Source organism: Balaenoptera physalus (genome assembly GCF_965194825.1).
Source record: "Balaenoptera physalus genome assembly, contig: HAP1_SCAFFOLD_1458, whole genome shotgun sequence".
NCBI classification, from domain to species: Eukaryota; Metazoa; Chordata; class Mammalia; order Artiodactyla; family Balaenopteridae; genus Balaenoptera; species Balaenoptera physalus.
The window spans coordinates 14545-26082 of NW_028125338.1; the positions used below are offsets into that span (position 1 = coordinate 14545).

An 11538-nucleotide genomic window follows, 5' to 3' on the forward strand; every position below is an offset into this window, starting at 1 on the left:
CGCATGTATTAATGATACCTAAGTATTGAACACCGGGCTAGGTTTCATGAGGGATACAGAAGTTCTGGCCATCTCTGGTTTTGGGTATCCCTTATTTGTTGAGACCTTTGCGTTGTTTGGTTGCCTTTTGTCTGTTTTCCAGATGGGAAAACAGGAACAAGGGAAGTATAGGTTATTACTAGGTGGGGTTGAACAAGTGGAGCAGCAAACTGCAAAGCAGAAAGAAGAGGGACGTACTATAGAGGGATGTGATTTCCATTTTCAAGGCGCCTGCGTCCTGTGCAGGGAGACAGCCTAACATAAAATGTGCCTAACAAAAGATCTATTGACTTCTTACTAAAAATCTCCAGTTCATATAACCCAGGGGTTTATACCTTCTCCTTTAAAAGTTCTATTCCTGGGACTTCCCTGGTGGTCCAGTGGTGAAGACTCTGCGCTTCCAATGCAGCAGGCGTGGGTTCAATCCCTGGTTGGGGAGCTAAGATCCCACATGCTGCGCAGCCAAAGAAATTTTTTTCAAAAGTTATACTCCTGTGTTGTTGAATTTAGTGGTTTAGATTTTGTTTGAATGTTAAGAAGATTTCAGTTTATTTACCAGGAACAAACAAAACATAATGTAAAAATAGTTTCCCAGAAACGATTTCCATCGTTCTCTTCTTCCCTTTCTCCCGCAGACTGACTGGTGTTTCATCTTGACAAGTTCTCTGAACTTCTCTGTCATTCCATAGGAAAGCGGTCTGGCTTGGAGGTTGCAATCCCAGGGAATTTTTCATCAGCGGGGAAGTCTCCATCACTACAGAGGAATCAAGGTTGAAGTCAGTCCCGGGTAAGTGAGATGCTCCCCCTAACCACCAACACAGCAGTCGTGTACCTTTCAAGGGGTTCAGGGGCAAGATGGGCAAGGCATTTCTACTAACTCTTCTTAAGGATCACGGACAGTGTGCCCTATGCTACGAGGTAAGCGGTGACTGTTGTAATTCTTACTGGTGATCATTTCATGTCACTGATCCTTGGCTCTCTTTGTATCTCATAGGACTGTTGTAAGTCCAATACAAAATGAGTCTTCTTTTTAAAAAACTGAAATGTTTTACAAAGCCTAGCATTCTCATAGAGAGTCCTTTGAATTCTCCCCACTTTCCCGAGAGGCTAAGAACACTTCACACCATGAACTAGGAGAGGGGGTAGAGCCCTTTCTGATGAAATATAGAAACAAAGACAGAGTCTTAGCCTGCTTGCTCTCTGGACAGGATCTCGGACCACAAGGTCTTAAATCCTGGTATAAATGACGGAAGTGAGGACAGTTCAACTGGCACTCTCATAACAAGAGTTCTGAAACACCTTCCAAAGAGACTGTAGCGGTAGACGAGGGAAGGGAGTGCTACAGTGTGGTAGTACAGGGGGAATGCTCGGCTACAGCAGTGAAAAATGTGGTACCTATTGGTGTGCTCTCGGGGTTCTTGTACATGTAGCATAGATGACCTTTACAGTGTCCCTCCCACCTTCCCACCTGCATTAGGTGTTCTGTTTTTTTGTTTGTTTTTTTTTTTTAATTTACGTTTATTGATTGATTGATTGATTGAACTTATTTATTCTACGTATTTATTTTTTTGGCTGCACTGGGTCCTCATTGGTGTGCACGGGCTTTCTCTAGTTGCGGCTAGCGGGGTCTACTCTTGGTTGCGGTGTGCGGGCTTCTCATCGCGGTGGCCTCTCTTGTTGCGGAGCATGGGCTGTAGGCGCGTGGGCTTCGGTAGTTGCGGCTCACGGGCTCTGGAATGCAGGCTCAGTCGTTGTGGCACATGCGCTTAGTTGCTGCACGGCATGTGGGATCTTCGCAGACCGGGGCTCGAAGCCGTGTCCCCTGCATTGGCAGGCGCCACCAGGGAAGCCCTAGCTGTTCTTATATAGAGTCTAAAAACAGAGAGCACTGAGAGAAGGTAGTGGTTATTAAAGGCTCAGGATCTAAATTCTACCTGTCTCTACACCCCTTCCCAGCTGTCGATTTGACCCCGTTTGTGAATGCCGACCTCATTCTTCAACTTTCTCTGCCGTTTGTATACTCACCTTGAAAACTTGTTTCTGTGATGCGTTGAGCAGACACAGGGTGGCAGATTGCAGAGGTGGAAGCTGGTGGTCGGATATTTGCGGGCTGAATCTCCTTCAGTCCCATTCCCATTTCTGGTTGCGCAGAGGCCCTACTTCCTGTGTATGACGCGGAGCCATAGGATTGCGGGCAGGAGCCAAGTTCTCCATACAGTGAAGACCCCAGTGTGCCTTGGTTATAGTAATATACCTGGCTTCCTTCCTGGTAGGGAAGTGACAGGCGGCTATGCCCCTGATTTGTTCGTGGGCCTCCTGATACAGCAGTTCCCTTGGCTCTGGCCCTGTCGTCAGCTGCCCCTAGGAGGACTCTGAGCCCTAGCCACTTCTCTGGTAGATTTGCCTATTCCCCCACTATAATCACACCTGAATAAGGCAACTCAAACCTTTCAGAGATGTGTCGTGAACCTCTTGTTTTCTGAAATACCTATCTGGTGGTTGTGAGACTTAAGGCCAACCTCCCCGAGAGACTTTGTTTCTATTTCTCCTAGTAAACCTAGACTCATCTCCTGTCACCTTCAACTCTACTCCAATTGTGTTCTTTCAACCCAGACCCCTGACCCTGCTTTTTACTTCTGCCATTTCATCCTCACTCCTGCTTCCTTTCCTAAATCCATACGTCTCTTTTGGCCTTCCTAGCCCTGGGCCAAGTTCCTTCCTCTTTCCTCAGTTTTTACCCCTTTCCTTCATTCTCCCATCCAACTTTCAGGCCTTCCTTTCTCACGCCCCAGTTAGCAGCATCTCAAAATTCGAAAGGTTTATTACTCATCTATTAATTCTATTCCATTTACTTATTCGGTTCTATACCTATCTTACCTATGTATGGAAGAACCGCTGGTAGCCAAGGTGGCAGCAAGAATCCTAGCAGCTGTCACCTGACGTATCCGTAGTAGTCAGCAATTTCCATTTCTTTGTCCCTCTGGGTGAAAAATTGCAGCTTCCCCGAAGAGGTGTATCTGGCAGCATTCTCCCGTTGTTGTTGAGCCCGCCTCTTCATGGCCTCTCGCTCTGGCCTCTGCTCTTGTTCGATGGGCTTTGACATGACTGGCTCAGGCACGTTGGGTTCCCTCCATGGAACTCGTTGCTTGCTGAAGTCTTGGAGTAGAAGTTGGGTTTGGAGCTTGGGTGGGGACTGGCGCTTAGTCACAGCAGGGGGAACAGGCTCGCGCTGGAGAGAAGCGCCAGATGAAGTTTTGTAGGGTGCAGGCCTAGGAGCAGCAGGCTGAGGGACACGAGGCTGGGTATGGTTGGTCCAAGCCGGTTGGGTTGGGTTGGCCACAGTTGGCTGAGCTGGTTTGGCGGGACCTGGCAAAGAGGCAGGAGCTGGCTGGGATGAATTGACTGCAGCAGGTTGAGCTGAGTCAGTAGAACCAGGCTGGGCACGGTAAGCCACAGCAGGCCGATGTGAGGCCAGAGACTGTGGCCTCCGAGGAGCGGGTCGAGCTTGAGGCTTGTCCCAGGCAGAAAAAGGCAGAGGTATCAACTTGACCTTCCCAGGAGGAGGCCGCTCACACTGGGATGGAGATAGACACTCTGTTTCAGCACTGCTGTCTGGTTTCTGGGCTTGGACTTGCGTTTTCTCAGGCCTCTTACCCTCACGTGGGGTATGCCGCCGTGGCTGGATCGCTGGGGGTGGCTGGGGGTCTTTGGGGTTGCTTGAATTTCCCAAGAGCCGACAGGAAGAGAGCCCAGTTTTCGTCTCATTCTTCTTCCCCAGCGCATGAAGAACCTTCACAGACTCCAGCATGCGCACGCCAAGGGAGGTTCGAGGCTTTTGAAAGCTCTCTTGGCGAAGCTCAGTTTGGTGTTCCTTTCGCTTCGTGTTGGGGATTGCTGGCTTGTCTTCTGCCTTGACTTTGTTCCCTGACTGCTTGTTCTCTTCAGCCTTGTTTCTTCCTCTGGTCCTTTTGGTCTTTTCCTGCCCATGGCTCTCAGTTTTGCTGATCTTTCCGGATGCAGCTTTCTGAGGTTTGCCTTGAGAGTGCTTGGCCGTGTTCGCAGGAGCCCTGTCACTGACTGCAGCAGTGCATATAACCGCTTCTCCCCCTAACAGGCACTCTGGATCCTTTGGCTGGATTTTGGCCTTGGGAGCACCACCGATAGGCTCAGAGGCTTTCTGTTTGTTCTTCCTGGGTTGATCAGAGGGAACCTTTACGACACTTGGCTTTTCCTGCACCTGATTCACCTTAATGGCTCTGGTGTCTTCAGCTTTGATCACGTTGGGACCTTGGGATCGATCAAGATCTTTCCAAGAATTAAAGAGCTGGGGAAGGTGAATATCCTCCGCCAGTGTAGTAATGTCTGCAAGACCACTGCTAGGTTCAGTCCCATTTTCAAGTGTCCCTAGGTCCTGACGACTCAGGCTGTTCTCTCCCAGATCAGCATTTTCAGAACCAGGCTGCTCCTCTTGGCTGAGGGGATCGGTGCAGGCCAGCGGCTGGGGAATATCAGGGATTCCCAAAGGGAGTAGTGGAGGATCTTGGTTTTCTATTGGGATCTGGTAGGCCTCCAGAGGCTTTGACAGCTTGGTTTTGATATCCTCCACGTTCTTACTCTCTGTTTGTCCCTGGCTTGGAGCTGGAGGCAGGGCCAGGAGACGCCTGGCACTCTGGACTGGAGCTGTCACTGAAATGTCCCCAAGTTCAGATGGTGGGTTACTCTCAAGTATGTGACTGTTTCTGCTACTGCAGGACTTGGGGAGTTCTTGAGTTTGTGTCACACAAAACGTCTGGCTTGGAGGTTGCAATCCCAGGGAATTTTTCATCACCAGGGAAGTCTCCATCACTACAAAGGGATCAAGGGAGAAGTCAGTCCCTGGTAAATGAGATGCTCCCCCTAAACACCAACACAGCAGTCATGTACCTTTCAAGGGGTTCAGGGGCAAGATGGGCAAGGCATTTCTACTAACTCTTCTTAAGGATCATGGACAGTGCCCTATGCTACGAGGTAAGCGGTGACTGTTGTAATGCTTAACTGGTGATCATTTCATGTCACTGATCCTTGGCTCTCTTTGTATCTCATAGGACTGTTGTAAGTCCAATACAAAATGAGTCTTCTTTTTAAACAACTGAAATGTTTTACAAAGCCTAGCATTCTCATATAGAGTCCTTTCAATTCTCCCCACTTTCCCGAGAGGCTAAGAACACTTCACACCATGAACTAGGAGAGGGGGTAGAGCCCTTTCTGATGAAATACAGAAACAAAGACAGAGTCTTAGCCTGCTTGCTCTCTGGACAGGATCTCGGACCACAAGGTCTTAAATCCTGGTATAAATGACGGAAGTGAGGACACTTCAACTGGCACTCTCATAACAAGAGTTCTGAGACACCTTCCAAAGAGACTGTAGCAGTAGACGAGGGAAGGGAGTGCTACAGTGTGGTAGTACAGGGGGAATGCTCGGCTACAGCAGTGAAAAATGTGGTACCTATTGGTGTGCTCTCGGGGTTCTTGTACATGTAGCATAGATGACCTTTACAGTGTCCCTGCCACCTTCCCACCTGCATTAGGTGTTCTTTTTGTTTTTTTGTTTTTTTGTTTTTTTTAAATTTACGTTTATTTATTGATTGATTGTTTGAACTTATTTATTCTACGTATTTATTTTTTTGGCTGCACAGGGTCTTCATTGCTGTGCACGGGCTTTCTCTAGTTGCGGCTAGCGGGGTCTACTCTTGGTTGCGGTGTGCGGGCTTCTCTTGTTGCGGAGCATGCGCTCTAGGCGCGTGGGCTTCGGTAGTTGCGGCTCACGGGCTCTAGAATGCAGGCTCAGTCGTTGTGGCACATGGGCTTAGTTGCTCCACGGCATGTGGGATCTTCCCAGACCAGGGCTCGAACCCGTGTCCCCCGCATTGCATTGGCAGGTGGATTCTTAACCACGGCGCCACCAGGGAAGCCCTAGGTGTTCTTACATAGAGTCTAAAAACAGAGGGCACTGAGCGAAGGTAGTGGTTACTAAAGGCTCAGGATCTAAATTCTACCTGTCTCTACACCCCTTCCCAGCTGTCGATTTGACCCCATTTGTGAATGCCGACCTCATTCTTCAGCTTTCTCTGCCGTTTGTATACTCACCTTGAAAACTTGTTTCTGTGATGCGTTGAGCAGACACAGGGTGGCAGATTGCAGAGGTGGAAGCTGGTGGTCGGATATTTGTGGGCTGAATCTCCTTCAGTCCCATTCCCATTTCTGGTTGCGCAGAGGCCCTACTTCCTGTGTATGACGCGGAGCCATAGGATTGCGGGCAGGAGCCAAGTTCTCCATACAGTGAAGACCCCAGTGTGCCTTGGTTATAGTAATATACCTGGCTTCCTTCCTGGTAGGGAAGTGACAGGCGGCTATGCCCCTGATTTGGAATCTGAGATGGTGCTCCCTGAGCAAGCCTGGCAGAAAGTGATGGATATAGAGGGACCATGTTATTGGCGTCTGAAGTTTTATCATACTGGGCTGCCATAAACATGGAGGAAGCAGCTGGGTGCCGGTCAGTGAGTGCCAGAGTAAAGTCTCCGAGTGAAGAGGAATTCTTTTCAGTGCTTCCTGTGATGTCCCACTCAAGAACACCTGGATAGGAAGGAGCTGAAGTGGAGATCTGGCTGTGGTCAGTAACTCCAGATAACATAGTCGTGCTGGAATGTTGGTAAAGGTAGGCACTACCCATGAGTGTCTGGAAAGAGGTACCGGTAGCTGATGCCGAACTGACGGCAGGGGCAGAGACTCTGGAGAAGTTGCAGACACTTCGTGTTAGGGAAGTTGCATTGCTCACCACAGGAAGAGAATGCTGCAGAGAATTTAGAGTTCCAAGTAGAGATGGATTTTGGAAATTTTCTGTAAGAACAAGAGGGTCATGAAAAACTCAGGGAGGTTGAGAAATTCTCACTACGTTTGAGGAACAGCATTATCTTAAGGTTCTTGCTCTCAGGACACCTCTACTATCGACCCTTCCTGAGAAACCCAAAATCAGACAGTTAATGATGGCTGTAAGGACTGAGCAGTTTTCCACTCTTCTGTATTAACTGCCTGTGCTCCCATCTTGGGCACAGATGGGCAGAAGAGCCAAGTGGTATGGTTCAGACATTGTTCTCTAGGCTGGAAGCAACCTTCTCCCTGCCCTGTCTTTCCCTTCAGCCTGCACTCGTATTGACTTCTATGCTATTTCCTAGACTGGAAGCATTTTAGAACTAGGAGGCCCTTAGAGAACTTTCTCTTTTTTCAGTCTCATTTCACGAGTAAGGAAACTGAGGCTCAGAGAGGTCGGGTTGACTTGTTCAGGTTCTCTCATTATGTTAGTGTCATTACCAGGTTTCAGAACCTAAGTATCCTGACTTCCTTGCCAGGACTCCACTCTGAGCATGATACTGCCAGAAAGCAGGAGAAATAGAACTTATAATATAAGCATTTTTTTTGTCCATTAGAAAACAGTACGGCCATTACCATTGTCATCTTCAGTGTCTCCCTTTGCTTGTGCAGTTCCCACGCTATTACCTAGAGTTGACGTATAGCTCAGTCCAACTGGTGAACTGAAAGAGTCATTTTTGCCCTCTTCAAGCCTGGTTTCTCATCCTACCTCAAAATGATTACCCGAAAGTGGATTTCTTAAGTGCTTTTGGAAAGAGAAAAGTTATCTGATTACTTCAGATTACTCATCTATAAAGTGGTTATAACACCACCACCAATAATAATAGCAGTAATAATTAATAGATGAATAAGCTGATCTATTGCGTATGATTTATATGGAGGAAGATACAATAAGTTCTAGAAAGACAAAGAAAAATCATGAAAAACATGTTACGTAACGAAAAAGAAATCCATAGATATTAATGAAAACTGGGGTATGTGGGCAAGTATCAAAGCCTAATGAATTTACTAACAAATGACATTCTGTACCATACATGCAATATTATGAAAGTGAATTTTGCCCACTCTATTTTAGTGAATACTATTAACCAAAAAACACGATGGAGGTGATAGAGGTGAATGAATTCCTAGCCAATGCATACAGACAGAGACGATAAATCAGTAAAAAATGCATAACAAGCAACAGAATGCAACAAATGTGAATGTATAGGTAGCCACAACATATATAGACAAGTATTTCAATGAAAACCGGTACAAAGCAGACAGCAAAATAGTAAGTGTAAAAGAGTTTCATTATTGTGCTCATTCATATTTTTACCCAGCAAGTAACAGGTATTAAGCCTAGGAGAAATATATCTGTCCATGAATATAACTCATATAATAAGCAGAAAGGAAGCTTAAAAAGTATCAAGAAGGTTTTTGTATTTATCCTAGAACTTAGAATCATCTTCCACATCCAAGAAGATGACATCCCAAGACCTCAAAAAACCATCATCCCTAGAATCCAATTAAAAAAGATTTTCAAATGTAAGAAAATCCAAAGGACTCCACAACATTGTTTTAGATAAACGTGGATGTTTGTGTTTTCTTTTTTTCTTTTGCCGCGCCGCGTGGCCCTGGCCGTGAAAGCACCGAGTCCTAAGCGCTGGACCGCCAGGGAATTCCCTAAATGGGGAATTAGAGATGTGGGGCTTGACTTTTTCTTTTTCTTCTCCGGTAGCTAAGATCTACAAGCGAACGATGGCTGTTGATCAATGTGCTGTCTGTGTTAGGAAGGAAATAACTGTAAAAATTGAAAAGCAACCTTGCCTTAGAAGCTACATATCACACAAAGGAAATAGTCCTTCTGATTCAATGTAGAAGATATCATTTAAAATGTTTAATTGGTCAAATGTCTACCTAGTTTAAAAATTAGAAAGAATAGAACACTGAAAAGCAGCCCCCTAGATAACCACTTTGGTTTCTGGTTTCTAGGAAGCATCATTTCTAAAACATACTTCTAAAATGTTTCTATTCCAAACTGTCAAGTGCCAGCTGTATTCAGAGAGGCAATAAAAGAAAGAAAACGGAGTATGACTTTTCTGATAGGCTGCCCTTCCTGGTGATCCCCTGTTCTGGCCTTACTTTCCTTCTTAGTCTGTTAATGTAAGGATTTGCTACCATCAGCTTTGTTTTGCCCTGCTCTGAGCAGATTTCCCTCTGTGCTGTTTCTGCTTTAATTTAAAATCTTTGGCTCCCATCAACATTCCATGGCAAACTGCCTCTTTCTTGAGAGCTCCTCTATGCTTTCCCTCTTCATTCTTATATTTTTTTCCCATCTCTTGGTTCCTGTTGGCCTGTGCTAATGAAAACAATCCTAAACTTGCTTACGTTTGACTCTGTGCCTCCCTATATAGCCCAGTACTCTCCATCCTCTCTCCCTATTCTCTCTTTTCAACTAGTCGAAATACTAGTGGAGGGAGACCATTGGAGATGAAACATCTTGGTATATATCGCTAGTTTTCTGTGTCACCTGGCTTTTCTATGTTTCTGTTGAAACACTCTTTTGAGAAGTCTCTGATTTCATTTTCTACATGGGTACCCTTTAAGGCTCAATATTGGAAAAGAAGGGGATCAGAGTGATCAACCCAATGTGGTATCCTAACGTAACAGATAAGGAAAGCAGCAGGCTTTGTGAGGCAGTCAGTGATTTGTCCAAAGTCACACAGACAGTAAACGTCAAAGTCAAAACTGAAATTAGGTCTCCAGACTTGTAGTTCAATACTTTCCCTCATTATTCCACGCTATTTTGAATCTCCTCCTCAATTTAGGGGCACAAGAAATCGAACGCAAAACTTTCCAAAGTTTCTTTTCTTACCTGACATGGTCAGAGAAGAGGAGACATCAACTGCAGGTACAAGGGATGAGGAGACAACACTAGAGGATGTCTGAGTGGCTGCAGCTGAACGGCGCACGTGTCCAGTACAAAGGTCACTGGTTACTGGTCCAAACGGCTCCACGGAAACCCCAAGACCTCTACCAAGTGGTAGTAGGTTTGGTAGGAGAGTGATGTCACAAAGCAGGCAGTTGAAAGGTATGAGCTAGCCAATAGGGAGGTCCGATCCCCAACAGGAGGGCGGGCTTGGGTGAAGAGAGCGTAGGAGAGCTAAAACAACCCCTCAATTTCTGAGCTCTGGGGAGGAAATCCTAGAAGACAGATTTACCTCCCCCAGGCTCTTCCATTAGGGAAATCATTGCAACATTTCTTACAGACGTTCATTAATATAATTAACTAACAGTTACTTATATTCTACAGAGTATTCTATTTTATGTATCATATACTTAGAGCTATATAGATCTTATTTAACTAGTATCCTTAGGAAGGAAAGAGCCATGTAGTTTGAACTATTACAGTTGTAACTTGGTTAAAGAGCAGGGTGAAGTTTGTTGAGTGTACCCTGTGGAGAATGTTGTGGTCCAAGGCTCTTCTCTTTTAGTTTCTTCTCCTTGACTCCTACCTTCCTTGGGCTGGGCTAGGCTGGGGGCCAGGTTGGACTTGCGACTTAACATTTCTCTTCCGCTTTCTTTTTTTTTTTTTTTTTCTTCCATTATGGGCATTGCTTCTAGGACAAGCCTTGATCTTGCATTGGATGTTCCTTCCTGTCAACTTCCAGCAGCAGGAGTCTTCTTTTCAGTGCTTGATGCTTCACGAAATAGACTCTGCCCATTGGCAGCAAATACCAGAGAGCCAGGAGACAGAGCTGGTTGCAGACCTTTCCTCTTCCAGCCTTTGGTTGCAATTGTTTTGCCCATGATTTGCTAGCTCTAGTTCCTTGGGCCACACAGGTATCCTGCCATCCAGCTCTTTTTATATGTGAGAGACATTCTGAACACTGTCCCTCTTTCTTTGCACAGAAGTATATACAGTGTGGCAGTTACCGTAATCTCCTCCCCCTTGCAAACAGCCCCTCTAGAATCTCGGACCTCTAGGACTCTCTGTCTTGCATGCTTGGGTGCAAGGCCAAGCACAATGAAGAGGAGAATAATTAGAGAAAGAGGAGGACATTGGTGGAGAACTGGGAGCAGGTAAGGTGAAAGGGCACCGGAGAAAAGAGATGCATGTAGGTTTTTTGGTTTCTGTGGGAAACAAGTTGACACACTTGGGCCTCATTTTGTATTAACAGAACAGAGAGTTGTAGATATAAGTAGCTAGATCGTGCAGCAACTGCCATGAAGTCTGTACACTGAAGAGAACAGTCTCACATCTAGTTTTCATTTTGTTTTATGTCATATTACCTTATTTATAGCATTCACTGGTATGTTTGTAGAACGCAGATGTTTTCAAATGCTCTGGTTTTGTCTACATGGTTATTTCCTTGTCCTATTTGTAAGGAATCCAACATTGTAAGACATATTGCATGTTTTTCTCTTGACGATTGTTTACCTTGAAGCGTCATGAGCTAACTTGAGCTGTTGGATTTTGTGGAGAAACTTTAAAAAGGGTCTGTGAAAAAGGCATTGTGGTGAGTCGCATTATGCACCCGAGCGTAAGGAGCAGATATCTGCCACCAGCCCAGCTTGGCCTGGATTGCCTCTGTGTTAGTTCCCCTGGTT

At 45.9% G+C, this 11538-nt stretch overlaps 1 pseudogene across 1 annotated transcript; it reads right to left on the minus strand.

Moving 5' to 3' along the window:
• Positions 1-2971: 2971 nt before the first annotated feature.
• On the minus strand, positions 2972-6862 carry LOC309653915 (uncharacterized protein C2orf78 pseudogene; annotated as a pseudogene). Its single transcript has 3 exons — positions 6506-6862; positions 3407-4075; positions 2972-3250 (listed from the first exon to the last, which is right to left on the minus strand). The product of its transcript is annotated as an uncharacterized protein C2orf78 pseudogene (transcript).
• Positions 6863-11538: the final 4676 nt, after the last annotated feature.